This window comes from Aquarana catesbeiana, linkage group LG07 (genome assembly GCF_042186555.1).
Source record: "Aquarana catesbeiana isolate 2022-GZ linkage group LG07, ASM4218655v1, whole genome shotgun sequence".
NCBI lineage: Eukaryota > Metazoa > Chordata > Amphibia > Anura > Ranidae > Aquarana > Aquarana catesbeiana.
In genome coordinates this window covers 56,464,936-56,480,414 of record NC_133330.1, presented here as the reverse complement: position 1 = coordinate 56,480,414, position 15,479 = coordinate 56,464,936, and the positions used below count along the sequence as shown (strand labels likewise).

At 43.0% G+C, this 15,479-nt stretch overlaps 1 protein-coding gene across 9 annotated transcripts in view; it reads left to right on the top strand.

Annotated features, from left to right (window-relative positions):
• Nucleotides 1-15,479, top strand: part of MAGI1 (membrane associated guanylate kinase, WW and PDZ domain containing 1) — a 763,134-nt gene that overhangs the window by 415,709 nt on the left and 331,946 nt on the right. The window lies entirely within an intron of this gene.

Here is a 15,479-nt window from a genome sequence, read left to right as displayed (position 1 = left end):
TGTAAAACCGGTACATCATCTTTTGTTTTTTAATAATACAAAGGATGTGTTCCAATGAATCATCTTCTTAGACATTCTAGGTAATTAATTGACTACTGTGGGTGTTTTGAAATGAGCAAATTAATCCCAACAGAGTGTTTCCCATGGTTGTACCAAGCCACTAAGGCTCTGCCAAAAGTATGTGAATTGATAAAGTTTCTCTTTATAAGTTTTCTTTTTCTTTTTTCTTTTTTTTTTGTTAATATGATCAGCAAGTCCAGATAGAAATAGCTTATGCTATATGCAGTTTTAAACTTTTTCTTAAAAAGTCATGTTAGACACGACCCCTCCTGCCTTGCAAGCCTTCCTGTTGGTCCCTTAATGTAATAAGCAGCCTCAAGGACCAACAGAAAGTCTTGGCAGATGACTTCAGCTTCCTAAATCTCCGGGACAAAAAGTGGATCTCCTCAACTGGGCAAACACAGCAGTAAAACACAGAGTTGCTAAACTTTCCCCTACTCTAGCATACAGAAGGATTAAAGCCCCTTTCAGGTTTTACTTGTTCTCTGATGATCTATTACAGAGATTTCCCCTCACTTACTATCCCCCGGGGACAGCAGGTTTACCAGACCAGTTTAGGAAAATTTTCAGTCCATATGGAACGATATGGCAGTACAACGGCTCAGTGATTAGCACGTCTACCTTGCAGCACTGGGATACTCAGTTGGAATTCAGGTCAGGACACTATCTACATGGACTTTTCATATTTCCCCTGTGTTTGCTTGGGTTTCCTTCAGGTACTCTGCTTTCTTATCACATTCCAAAGACATGCTGGTAGCTTAATTGGTTCATTTACAAATTGGCCTAAGTATGTGTGTGTATGTATGTTTTCTGGGGTTTTTTCACCTTCCTCTGGATCAACTGTGGGTATAGGATTGGGTATATGGGATTGTATGATGTTTTTTATTTTATTTTATTTATTTATTTTTTTATGGTTGATCTAGATGGACTTGTGTCTTTTTTTCAACCTGACTAACTATGTAACTATGTATGTGTATTATATAATATCTGAGAAATCTGGACCATAGAGCGTAAGCTCCTTGAGGGTACGGACTGACTGTGTTGAGGGGGGAATCAAGCAATTTTATTTCCTTCAACGTGTGGTTGAAGAAAAAAAAAATTATATAATGTATGGCTTGCCTAAGTCACAAAGCGCTATGTCTATAGCTACCGTACTGAAGTTCTGGATAGCAAGGGATTCTAATGCCTATGTACTATATCCAAATCTAAAATAAGGATTTGGCCAGATTTGCACTTAAATAAAAAATATTGAAAAACACTGTACAATCCCTTTAAAGTATAAGTGCACCATTGGTTCAGTTATACTTGTATTGTAGTCTAGAGTACAAGCTCGTACTTGGAAGCTCTGTAGAAATGAATGAGAACATGTGTGGCAGATTTTGACAAGTCTTCTATGAGTGATATCTCGCTGGATTGAGGACAGGTAAGACTCTGGGGGAAGCTTTGGGCAGGGGGCTAAAATAGAAGTGTAACTGCTAAAATGGTAAATACTATCTATACCTATTTGGATTATACACTAAAGCCGTCCATCAATTGTTCAAATCTCGGCCGGTTCAGCCGGGACCGGATGAGATTCGAACCATCTATGGGCAGGCTGATTGTATCCAAGTCGGTCCGTTGATCGACTTGGGTACAACCAGCATGCCGCATTTTTACATTATGATTATACCTACTAGCAATAATCACTGTGTTCACCCGGCAGGGACGGCCTGCCTAAGGCCCGTCAAACACAATTCGAACCATTAATGGGCAGGCTAAATGTACCAAGTTGATCAATCGATCAACTTGGGTACAACCATCCTGCCTGATTAGCTTGCGACTATTGCAGGCGGCTGCTATAGCCGCTTGCGATAATCACTGTTTTCCCCCGCCGATAGAAGACGATTGCTCAATAGGAAAGACTCCCATGTCAGCACTGTCTGCGTTGGTTGGGAAATCATGCAAATTCCTTTCGTGCTTGCAGGAAAGAAATTTGCACCCTGTATAGCCTGCCTAAGGCACCTAGAGTGTTCCCTCTGTATAGGTACAACTGTGTCAATTTCTGTATGTGATGCTCCAAGATGACCAATCTTCTTCTGCTAAGTGATGACGGATAATGCCTTCTTACTCTTTTAATCTTGTCACTGAGGAAATTACACAGATTTTCTTTATTTGCTGATTGGCTCATGCTGATAATTTAACTTCTGTGCTGAGACAAAGCACTATATCTGATAAATTGTCTGTGTCCTTTTTTTTTACCCTTCGTCTTCTTTGCGGCTCCATTGTTTTTAATTAGAAATAATGGGAAGGCAAGCATGCATGAATTTGTTCGTTTTGCCATTGATTTTTTTAATGTGCTGGAAAGCTGAGGCTTTGTGCCGGCTAGCATCGTTTGAGTTTGTTTAACCACTTGCTTACTGGGCACTTAAACCCCCCTCCTGTCCAGACCAATTTTCAGCTTTCAGCGCTGTCGCACTTTGAATGACAATTGCGCGGTCATACAACACGGTACCCAAATGAAATTTTTATCATTTTTTTCCCACAAATAGAGCTTTCTTTTGATGGTATTTGATCACCTCTACGGTTTTTATTTTTTGTTAAAAAAATTGAAAAAGACAGAATTTAAAAAAAAAAATTATATTTTTTTTATATTTTGTTATCAATTTTTGCAAACAGTTAATTTTTCTCCTTCGTTGATGTACGCTGATGAGGCGGCACTGATGGGCACCGATAGGTGGCAGTGATGGGCACTGATGGGTGGCGGTTATGGGCACTGATGGGTGGCGGTTATGGGCACTGATGGGTGGCAGTGTTGGGCACTGATTGGGCACTGATTGATGGCAGCACTGCTAGGTGGCATTGATAGGTGGCACTTGTGGGCATTGATAGGTGGCACTTGTGGGCTTTAATAGGTGGCACTTTTGGGCACTGTGGGCACTGGCAGATGGCACTTGGAGGCACAGATGAGGCATCTGTGTCTCCTTCCTCTTCGGGACCGATGTCCCTTTGACATAAGCCGGTGATCAGCTTTTTTTTCCTCCTCACGCTGTCAGCGTGAGGAGAAACGAAACCGATCAACGAGCTTTTGTTTACATCATGTGACCAGCTGTCATTGGCTGACAGCTGACCACATGGTAAGGGGCCGGGACCGGCCCCTTACTCGGATCTGTGATCATCCGAGTCTCCGTGACTCGGTGATCACAGCGCGCACACCGCGCGCCCTGCAGGGTGCGCGCGGTGCGCGTGCATAGGGGAGGACGTCATATGACGTCCTCCCGGAGATTGAGGTCCGCGCTGTAGCCGTCATTCGGCTATGGCCCGGACCTCAAGTGGTTAAACCCCAGAGTAGTGGCTTAGTATGCAAAAAGATGGCAATCACCCCAATCGATGACTAGCCTTTGCAGTAAGGTGCGCATGGAAGGGCAACACACATCACAAACACAAATTTCCCAGCACACTTACCAGCCTGCAAACAAAACAAATTGTACCCCGTCAAAAAAGCTATGTAATTAATTTTTAATATTTAAAGCAAACTCACCCATCCATCCAAGTTTGCCTGATTTATTTTGCAAAGAAATCACATTGAGACCCCCCTCAGAATTTCTGATCATGACCATCTTGAGTAAGGGCAGTAGATTCATGTAGCGTTTGCTTCCTGGAATCCATCTGCCCTTAGCTCAGGCATTCATGCAGGAGAGTGTGCTTAGCTGAGAACTAAAGTGTTAGTAAACCCACAACAGTAAAATTGTTATACTCACTGTGGAACCTAATGCCGCGTACACACGAGCGGACTTTCCGGCAGACTTGGTCTGGCGGACCGGACTCCATCGGACAATTCAATTGTGTGTGGGCTCCAGCGGACTTTATTTTCCCAAAAGTCAGACGGACCTAGAAATAAAACATGTTTCAAATCTTTCCGACAGACTTGAGTCCGGTCGAAAAATCCGCTCGTCTGTATGCTAGTCCGACGGACAAAAAACGACTCCTAGGGCAGCTATTGGTTATTAACTTCCTTATTTTAGTCCGGTTGTACGTCATCACGTACAAATCCATCGGACTTTGGTGTGGCGTGTGTGTCCAAGTCCGTTCGTTTGTCGGACCTACGCTGCAAAGTCCGTCGGAAAGACTGTCGGACCTAATCCGTCGAAAAGTCCACTCGTGTGTACGTGGCATAAGGGGTTAATCCACAGCATTGTGTAAAAAGGCAGTTTGATCCGGTCTTCTCTGATCCTTCCCTCCTTTTGCTGTTCCCAATCCATCTCCTGATATCACAGAGCCTTTTTTTTTTTTTTTTTTTTTTTTTTGAGAGGGTGCATGTGATCAGCACAGGGCGAATCAGCACCTTCCAGACAGAGGGTCGGGGGTCATATGCAGCCTCATAGGACAGTCAGAGGGAATGAAAACTTCTCCTACAAGATTTAACCAGTGCTTGGCTGGACACTGATAGAAGTCACACGACTGCTATATACTGTTAATGAGAAAGTATTTAGCTGTTTATATTGACTAAAATAATTGCATTTCCATGTTCTGCGTACTCTGGGAGACCAGATATATTGAATGCAGGGTCCTGGGTTTAGTAACGCCTAACTGAAGAAATGTAAAAAAAAAAAAAGTAAACACATATGTAAATATGATATACCTTACTGTATATATTTGTTTACTAATACTAACAGTATAAGAATTAAAAATAGTGTTGATTGAGAGAGTGATATTCTGCTTTAACAAGGCTAGGAAAAGGCTTCTGCCGAATTTAATTGCCGTGTCGGGGGATTTGTTACTTGCTGCCCATTTGATGGCTGCTAAACAGAATAGGAAAATCTCCCTGCTACCATTCTTAGATGGGTGTCAGGACAGAAATTGGATGGAGATCCCCTCAATGGGGACACAAACCCGAATTAAGCCATATTTTCTAGTAGAGTGAGGAAGTTCCATAAGGGAGATTTAACCCCACTTCCAGTCCGGGTGATGGATGTCAGACAGCAGAAAGAGAAGAAAAATCTCCTGTATGGGGACAGATACATTATTTGAAACCACAAACAGGAGTTCTAACCCTTCCCCACTCAATTGAAAATAAAAAAACTTGACATCCTTTAAAAGGATTATTAGGGGTCCAGCAATTGGATCTGTCAAGGTAGCTGTATACTATAGCTGCATGATTAATCATTAAAAAATTGCGATCTCAATTCAACCCCCCTCACGATCTTAAAGGAGTTGTAAATGCAGAAGGTTTTTTATCTTAATGCATTCTATGCATTAAGATAAAAAAACTTTTGTGTGCAGCAGCCACCCCAGCACCCCCCTAATTACTTACCTGAGCCCCATCTCTCTCCACCAATATCCACAAATGTCTGGGACACTCCTCCTGACTGGCTGAGACAGAGCAGCAGCGCTATTGGCTACTGCGGCTGTCAATTAAAGTCAGTTAGCCAATCAGGGGAAAGAGGGGTCGGGGCTCCGTGTCTAAATGGACACATCAAGCCGTGACTCGGCTTGGGTGCCCCAATAGGAAGCTGCTGACTGTGGGGGCACTGGATAGGTGGGAGGAGCAGCAAAGAGGGACCCAAGAAGAGGAGGATCTGGGCTGCTCTGTTCAAAACCAACTGCACAGAGGAGGTAAGTAGAACATGTTTGTTATTTTATTATTTATTTTTTAAACAAGACTTTACAATCACTTTAATACAACATTTCCCTGATTCATTCATATAACAAGTGCAGAGGAGTTCTCTGTCAAAAAAATAAAAAAAAAGGCAGGCAAATGTTTATCAATATTGTCAGCACTGGGTGATAACTATAAACAAAGTAACATTTAGTTCTTTTAGATTAAAGGAATGAACTTTGGTCTGCAAATGAGGTCCGTTTAACCACTTAAAGACTAAACCTTTTTCTGACACTTGTTGCTTACAAGTTTTACCCCTTTCACACTGAGGCAGTTTTCAGGCGTTTTAGCGCTAGAAATAGATCCTGAAAACTGCCTCCCATGCTGCCCGAATGTGAAAGCCCGAATGTGAAAGCCCGAATGTGAAAGCCCGAATGCTTATGGGTTTGTTTGGGAGTGCTGTATTCAGCGCTCCCAAAATGCCCTGCCCATTGAAATGCCTGGGCAGTGCTTTGGAAGCGCCACAACACAGCTGCTTTTAACCCCTTCTTTGGCCACTAGCGGGGTTAAAAGCACCCCGCTAGCAGCCTAAATGCGCCGCTTAAACAGCGCTAGAGCACCGCTAAAACAAGCGGCACTTTAGCGCTGATGCTCAGGCAGCCCCATTGTGAATGTAGTCTTAAGATCAGTATTTTTTGCTACAAAATGACTTAGACCCTCCAAACATTATAGAGAATAAAATGGCGGTTGTTGCAATATTTTATGTCACATTGTATTTGCGCAGCATTTTTTGGGGAAAAAATACACTTCAATGAATTAAAAAAAAAAAACAGTAAAGTTAGCCCAATTTTTTGTGTAATGTGAAAGATAATGTTACGCCACAAGAATCGTGATCTTATTGGAGGCAAAAAAATCGTGATTCTCATTTTAGGCAGAATGGTGCATCTCTACTGTATTACCTAGATGCATGTGTCCCATATGATCAGCAGCTTGATGGTAGGTAGTTTGAATCTTGTTTGCAGTAGAGGCAGGCAGCGCATAAATGGGAGCGGTCTTTCTGAAAAGCCAGCCGGTAATATCGAAAGTACAAATGTAAATCATACCTGCAATGCAGACATGCTGCCCGTCCCAGGGCTGAATGGTGCTCTGCATATTTTGGTGTCTGTATACAGCCGTGGGACTGCAATAGGTGATGATTATATGGCTGGTACAGTATATAAGTGATAGAGTACACCAGAACTGGGTCCTCCAAAAATATCTGGCCCTGTGCAGGCCCACTAATGTGTCTACATTCAGTTCTTTTTTTATAACAACCACAGATGAGGACAGTATGGAACATCCTGTGACCATAGATGATACAATCATGTGTATCCGAAATAAGGAAATCGGTTATTGTTTTCCTTTGATTAGCTTTGATACGTTCATGGTTTGGTGCAGTCACGACGTTTGCTCCAGATGAATCTTTTTTTTTTTTTTTTTTTTAGTACTAAAATATATTTATTAGTTCATGCAGAAGACAAGCAATACACCATTAAGACTAACACACAGCCATTTTTAATGTAATAAACTTTAAATGTTCATTGCCGCTATTAATCAGTTTTCACACTGAGCTGAGAGAGAGGCTCGCTATTCTGCAAAATGATTACAATATATGTTAAGGCACGTCAGTAATTGGAATTGCGTCTTGTATTTATTGCATTCTCTTTGTTATATACCAAAAACGTGCTTGAAAACCAGTATGAATTTTTTCTGGTGAATGTATATAGGATTAGACTAGATCATTTCCCAGCAAAAATTAAAAGTGAAGAAAAACTCCAGTTGATGAGGTTCCTTTTTTTTCTGTTTTACACATAGTGTAATACTTACATGGTATTGCAATGTATTGGAAAAAACTCCTATATCCTGCACATTGGGGCATCAGTTTACATTTTGCCATTCAAATCAACTAATGTAAGGCCTCACGCACACAGGACGTTTAAAAAACACCAGCGCTGCTGCCAGGAAAAAGTGGTGTTAGTTGCGTTTTTGAATAGCGTTTATGGACGTTTTTTGGCGTTAGCGTTTTTGCCATCTTTTCAGTAAAAACACGCACTATAATGAAAAAACGCCAAACGCGGCTAAACGCTTGTTAGTGTTTTTTTTTGTCTTTTCGCGTTTTTACAGCTCATTAGTGTCTGCTCCTGGATGCACAGACTGTCATTTTTTTCTACTGCCCCTAAACGCTTACGCCTTCAAACGCCTCTGAACGGTTATGTGTGCATGGACACATAGGATAACATAGAGCAGCATTTAAAGGCAGTAAAACAAAATGGCAGATGCCCCTAACAGCAGCTGTAAAAACGTCCTGTGTACATAGAGGCTTAAGCCAACAAGTTGACTGGAGGAGAGAGCAGAGAGATGACGTAATCAGTTTAGTTCTACTTCCATAGAAGAGTGAATGATCAGGGCTCACTTGCATGAAGATTTTGTAGGTGGTTGGGAAATCTTTCTTGCAGGTTAACCAAAGACACTTGTTATCACTTTCTAGCACATAGGAAATTAGATCGATAGTCACAATTAGTGCTCAAGATCTCTTGCCTTTATTAAGTCTTTAGCTATCAACCTAAAGTGATTGTAAAGTCTTGTTTTTTTTTTTTTCCTAGAAAAATAACAAGCATGTTATACTTACCTGTTCTGTTGCAGTGGATTTGCACAGAGCAGCCCCGATCCTCCTCTTCTTGGGTCCCTCTTCTGTGATCCTGGCCCCTCCCTCCTGTTCAGTGCCCCCCACAGCAAGCTTGCTATGGGGGCACCCGAGCCGAGTCACAGCTCCCTTTCTCCATTTAGACACGGAGCCCTGCCCCCTCTCTCCCCTGATTGGCTAGTTGACTTTGACTAGCTGATGACGCCGCTGCTGTGGAGAATCTGGGATGGCTGAGACACTCATGGACAGAGAGGGACCTCAGGTAAGTATTAGGGGGCCTGAGGGGGGCTGCTGCACACAGAAGGCTTTTTATCTTAATGCGTAGAATGCATCAAGATAAAAAAAACTTCTGCCTTTACAACCACTTTAATTTTGTAATATGAAATATAGAACAATGTCAGAAAATCTTCTGGCTTAAAGCTAAGTCATTTTAGATTTCACTGTTGAATCAGCAGACATCCCACATCATCTAGTAGCCTGATTCTGTATGAGGACCCTTTATAACTGCATACAATCTGAACTGTTGAGAACCACAAAACCAAAGAAAAATCCCAGCTCAACTTACCGATCAGTCTGAGACCAACTGAATCATCCTGTCTAACGTTATGCGTTAAAAACAGGGGTTTGGTTTGCACACATTTGCAGATACATGCGTAAGCTGAAGAGCTACTTAACGGCACCCCAGTATTATCTGCAGTCCTAACTCTCTAAATTTTGAGAATCTTCACAGCGGAAGTACATACACTATAATGGATAGGCAGAGGGCAGGTGAGCCTGAAGGGAGCCCCCCCCTCCTTGAAGGCACAGGGGCGCATCGGACACCCAGCATAGGGCATAATGGCAGTGAAGGTGTCCAGTGCATCCCCTAAACAGTATTCCAACAGTGCAAACAAATAGCCCCTGCCCCCACCTATAACTGGCCTTTGCAGCAAGGACCACATGAAAGGGCGACGCATGGCAAAAAAAACCCAAGGAAAATTCCCAGCTCAACTTACTGACCAATAAGAGTAATACATACAGGTACAGGATGGGGTTTTTAAATGGAGATATAGAAACCAACTGATAGATCAGTGATGGTGAACCTTGGCACCCCAGATGTTTTGGAATTACATTTCCCATGATGCTCATGCACTCTGCAGTGTTGTTGAGCATCATGGGAAATGTAATTCCAAAACATCTGGGGTGCCAAGGTTCGCCATCGCTGTGATAGGGGTATTTGACTAGATCTCTTAATGATTAAAAAAAAATGAAGCCAGATTGTCTGCCTTATTGAACGTGAAATCAGCTTGGAGAAATGGACCTAAAAGAGAAGTATGGTCAAAGCTTGTTTGGCCATACTTCTCTTGTGGGTCAGATGAGTGCACTTACCTTTGCTCTGCTGTGACTTAGATTCAGCCAGCAGCAGACTAAAGCCTCTTGTTGGCTGACGTCACAGAGGATCTTGTCAATAATGTCTAGATCCACCCAGATGCCTGATCTGCAGCGGATTCAGCCTCTCAGAGCACGGCTGAGAGCCTGAGCCTGTATCTCCCTCCCTCTCTCTCCAGTGAGTGCTGGTGGGGTAGAGTAAAGAGTGGTGGCTGACAAGTCACAGTGTGCTCCAAGTGGACCAAGAACTGAGCAATCAGCAGTCATGTGATCACTTAGTTCATAGGCTTAGAGCTGGCAGGGGACAGCTGCAGCATCAGACAGATGCTGCAGCATTGAGGTGAGTATGTTTGTTTTTTCTATCCCCACACTTCTCCCTTAAAGCCAGAGCTTATGTTACTTACATTCTGTCCCCACAATTAACATGCCCACATGTGGTGCTGTGCCTCCATGAAAGGGCCAGGCAAGGGACTGTAAACCTGGAATCAGGAAAAAAAGTAACTGATGCTGGATGTCCTCCAGCCAAGAAATGAGGAAGAATCTAGCTGACTTGCTGCAGCTTCTAATGCACATTGTAAGAAGCTTACAGTGTGCAGTGAAAATCAGAGTCATCAGAGGAGGAGCCTGTACAATTGTGCAGGAAGGAAGGTAGGGCTAGAATTCAGCTCTACTGTGCGAGTAACATTGTGAATAATTTGTTCTCCTCCATTCCATAGTTAGAGGGCACAAAAACAGCAAAAGTCTCACTAGTTTTAGCTTACTTGTGTATATTTGTGATTTGCTGTTTTCATATACAGTAAAACCTTGGATTGCAAGCGTAATTGGTTCCAGAAACATGCTTGTAATCCAAAGCACTTGTATATCAAAGCAAATTTCCCCATAAGAAATCATGGAGACTCAAATGATTTGTTCCACAACCATTTATTCATAGGCCCTTCAGTTTATAGTCCATATAAAAAAGATTATAACAATGTGACCAGGTTCTGTAACCATAAAATGTCCATCCACAAATGGAAGCCTCCACAAGGGGATTAGAAGCAAAATCCAGCAGGAGTTACAGAGTATAAAAGAGAAGAGAGGCGCCTCTAAGTGTAGCAATGTGTTGCTAAATGTTGTACCTTCATTAAATGTAACCATATTCCTACACTAAGACCCCTTTCACACTGGGGCGGGTTGCAGGCGTTATTGCGCTAAAAATACCGCCTGCAAACCGCCCCAAAACAGCCTCCGCTGTTTGTTCAGTGTGAAAGCCCGAGGGCTTTCACACTGAAGCGGTGCGCTGGCAGGAGAAGAAAAAATCTCTAGCAAGCCGCATCTTTGGAGCGGTGAAGGAGCGGTGTATTCACCGCTCCTAAACCGCTCCTGCCCATTGAAATCAATGGGACAGCGCGGCTATACCGCGGCTATAGCCGTGCTATACGAGTGGTTTTAACCCTTTTACGGCCGCCAGTGGGGGGTTAAAACCGCACCGCTAGCGGCCGAATACCGCGGTAAAACAGCGCTAAAAATAGCGCTGTTTTACCGCCGACGCCCCCTACCGCCCCAGTGTGAAAGCAGCCTTAGAGGCGCCTCTCTTCTCTTTTATTCTCAGTTGTGACATGACACTACTTGTATATCAAGACATCGCTTGTACATCAAGTCAAAATTTATTAACAACATTTGCTTGTCTGGCAAAACACTCTCAAACCAAGGTTTTTTGTAAATACATTATTATGCTTTTCTTTCAGCTTTTCTGTTCCTAGCTACCCATATGTAAAGTAAAAACAAGCTGTTAACATCTTTTGAAGTCAAACTGGTATCTAATAAGCTTGGTGATGACGATGACAATTTGCTGAAGGAAGTATAGAAACATGTTGGGCAATCCACTGGGGTTTTGAAGTCGTAAAAAGCCTAAGAACTCGTGATATACAACAAGAGTTCTAGGTGAACTTGAGCGATCAAAAAATTCCCTACATCTATCTGGTGTATAGCAAGAACATGTTCTGCGGAGGAGAGGAAAGTAGCTAAATAATGAATGTTTTGGCTTTTTTAAAAAATAAATACATTAGTGATAAATGTTACTACAGGGATCATATTTATCAACATTAATATTTTAAAGCCTATGCATACCGAATTAGTTAAAATGAAGATGTATGAGTCCACATTAACAGCTAAAAGGAATGAATTTAAATATTTTACTTCTAATGAGCTTATGTTACTAAGTTCTCATCTATATATACCACTCCTTAGGGCAGTCATCATTCAGAAGCAAGACAATCAACTTGTGCGACTTGTTAGAATCTGATAACTACCATTCATAATCGCTGTAACTCTCCAGTCGCGAATAAAAAGCCCAAATCCATCCAAAAGTTTTGGATTACGTAGGGAATTTAACCTCTTGCCATCCATGTACCACATAGGTGTGGCCTTTAGCGCCCACACTAGGGTTGCCACCTTTTCTTCAAGCCAAACTCGAACACTTTTGCGGCCTGGGAAACTTTTGGGTGCCCCAAGGAGAGTAGTAATGCGGTGGGCATAGTTTGCCTGAGCGAACATTGAGTGTAGCCTAATTGCTCTTGCTGACATCATCGCCCTGCCCCCCAGTGATGTCAAACCTGCCCCCAGACAGCTGCCCATGGTTCCCCAACGGCAACAGATTTGTGTCACTGTCTTGGTCTGAATAATGTGATGGGGTTTCAGTCCACCTGAAACCCGGACACATGATTCAAAACCCGGACTGTCCAGGTAAATCCCAGACAGGTGGCAACCCTAGCCCACACTCCATACATGGGTGACAGAGCTTTCTGTGTGGAGAGCATCTCTACTAATGATTGGGAGCTGGCAGGATCAGCTCCTGATCATGTGAGCACTGTGACAGCCAATCACAGCAGTCATGTGATTGTTCCGTCCCTCCTGCCCCCCTGGGAGTAAAGCATCTTTTACATGTGACACTGGGGCTGGGTGGTAATGGGTTTAAACTTATGTCTGGTTTTTTGCTGTGATCTGTGTCCCCACTGGAAGATTTCACCTCTTTTACACAGTGCTGCTCTTAATTTGACAGCTGTGTGAGTGCAAAGTGCACAGCCCCCGATTGCAGACCGTATGCTTATGGAGCCGTGCACTCACACAGATGTCACATTGGAAGCAGTGACTGTGTGCGTGCAGCCGCTGCATCCCAATTGATATGAAGAAGAATGCCTGCATGGGGATGCACAGAACACCCATTGCATCCCCAAGCAGGCAAACAAGGTCCTTGCATGTTTGTACTTACAGTATGCCTGTGTGAATGAGCTCTTAAAAGGAAAAAATATATATATTCGCCTAAATGGATGCAGCATCGATCTGATGCTGTATCTGTAACCCTGCTAGCTCTAAAACTGAGAACCGAGCGATCTAAGAGCAGTTCTCGGCTCAGTTCTCAACCTTCAGTGAGCAGAGAGTCTGTGACTGTCAGTCATCGGCTCTCTGTTCTGCCCCTCCAGCACTCACTGGAGCGCTGGGCTGTGGAGGGGGCAGGAGTGGCTGGCTCACAGAGAGGTCTGGGCATCTGGGTGGATTCTGACTATACAATCGGGATTTTTCCCGAGCCTGGCTCTGCTGAGTGACATTAGCTGACAATGGACTTTAGCCTGCTGTAGGCTGAAAATGGGTCACAGGAGTGCAGAACAATCTGCACTCCTGTGATCCTCAGGAAAAGTATAGCCAAAATAGCTTTGCTACTTCTCCTTTAAAGAATATGTAAACCCAATATTTCATATTCTAGATGTGATTGCTGTCCTATGTACTTGTATGAAAAAGTATCCTGTGCTCTTTGTATTGCTTTCTTTGTGTTAAATTCCTTCTGTTTCCTCCATTCCCTTTACTTTCCTATCAAAAACTGACCATACTAGACATGAGAGAACAGCGTGGTTCATTTTCTGACTGTGTTGGGAACTTAGTCTGCTCTCCTCCAATGATCAGACCTGTTCTACGCCCCCCCCCCCCCTTCCCGGCACTTCTATTCACTAGAAAGACCAGTGCACTGCTGTTTTTCCTTCCCCAGCTCTCTGAGCTCCTTTTGCAGCTGAGAACAGAGTATGTTATCACTTATAAAAAAGGGTGAAAAAAAGAGATTTTATATATATATATATATATATATATATATATATATATATATATATATATATATATATATATAAAAACAAATGTTTTGCCTTTTATTTCTATTTTAAACTGAATGGGATGTTTTACAAGGTGAGAGTTTACATCCACTTTAAAGTGGTTGTAAAGCCATAAGGTTTTTCACCTTAATGCATGTCGTGCATTAAGGTGAAAAACCTTCTGTGCCGCACCCCCCCCCCCCCTTTTTCTTCCCCCCTTCCCCCCTTTTTCTCCCCCCCCTTCCCCCCTTTTTCTTACCTGAATCCGATCTGATCCAGCGCTGTGCACGAGCGCAGCGACTCCAGACACCGTCGCTCTCCTCATTGAACAGATTGATAGCAGCGGGAGCCATTGTCAATCAAATCCTGTGACACGGGGGCAGGGCCGAGTCCCGCTGTCTGTCAATGGACGCAACAGTGGGACTCAGGAGCGAGCCCGCATGGGTGCCCTGATGGAAAAGGGCTTTATGTGGGGGCACCTGATGAAGAGGAGGGTCCTGGAGTGCCGACAGTGGACCCCAGAAGAAGAGGATGGGGGCTGCTCTGTGCAAAACTATTGCACAGAGGAGGCAATATAGACAAAAAAATTTAAGGGTTAACAAACACTTTAAGATATTTTGCCCTTCATGGCAAAACGAGTCAGTAATGCAATATGCAGGTAAGGATTTCTGGCTTTCTCTGGTCAGTGACCCAAATTACTGAAACCAGTGACTCAGGACAACAGCCAGACACTTTTCAGAAGAAAATCAGCAATGCAACCCCCATATTCTCTCCATTAAAGGTATACTTTAAGATTGGAGATTGCTGAAACCATGTCCACTTTAACAACCCGCTTTCCTAAACTGATAATCTACCTAGAACAGGAGCCGCATGTTGGAGAAGTGGCTTTATTATCACGCTGCCCATGCTGTGTATAATCTGGGCATCCACTGTCAGCTTCTGTCGCCCGCACATTAAACTAGACACATCCCAACACTAGAAATTAAATTGGCAAAATAAAGAAAAAAAAACTGTTTGGCTAATTGCTCGACAAACTACGTCTTGCAAATCATATTTAATGGTTGCATTATAGAATGAAAGTTTTCCATTGAACTTACATGGTGCTGTATCTCACTGTATAATGGGCCAACTTCAAATGTCATGTAATTACATATTTTGTTTTATATTTTTTTAACATCTGGCTCAAGTTGAAAATTACTATAAAAATATAGTCCAATTACAGCAACGTTATGTCCAAACGACGGAGACCAACAAAAATCAGTGAATCAGTGTAGAGAATAAAACTCTTTAAGCCAGCCTTGTATTAGTATTTCTGAATGTACATCACATTCGGCTAGACGATGGATTATGTCTGACCTGTTTGTTTACAATAAACTGAAAATTTTACAGCTTGCTGTGCGGCAATTTTATCTTGGCAGTCAAATTTGAAGGAGTTTCTTCTCTGTAGAACTGGGCTTAAACTGGAATTCTGGGCAAACCCATAGGGCTTGTTCACACTAGCAGTTTTACTGCTCCCCAATTGCTCCTACTTCGGTGGCAGAGGCAGGGGCCCGGGGGTGTACACATGCTATGCCCACGATGCTTGGCGACCATGGCCCCTTTTCAGTTATAGCCCATGTCGCTTTCAGCAGGTGCTACTTCCCACCAATTGTGACCCACTCAAGTGAATTCTCCC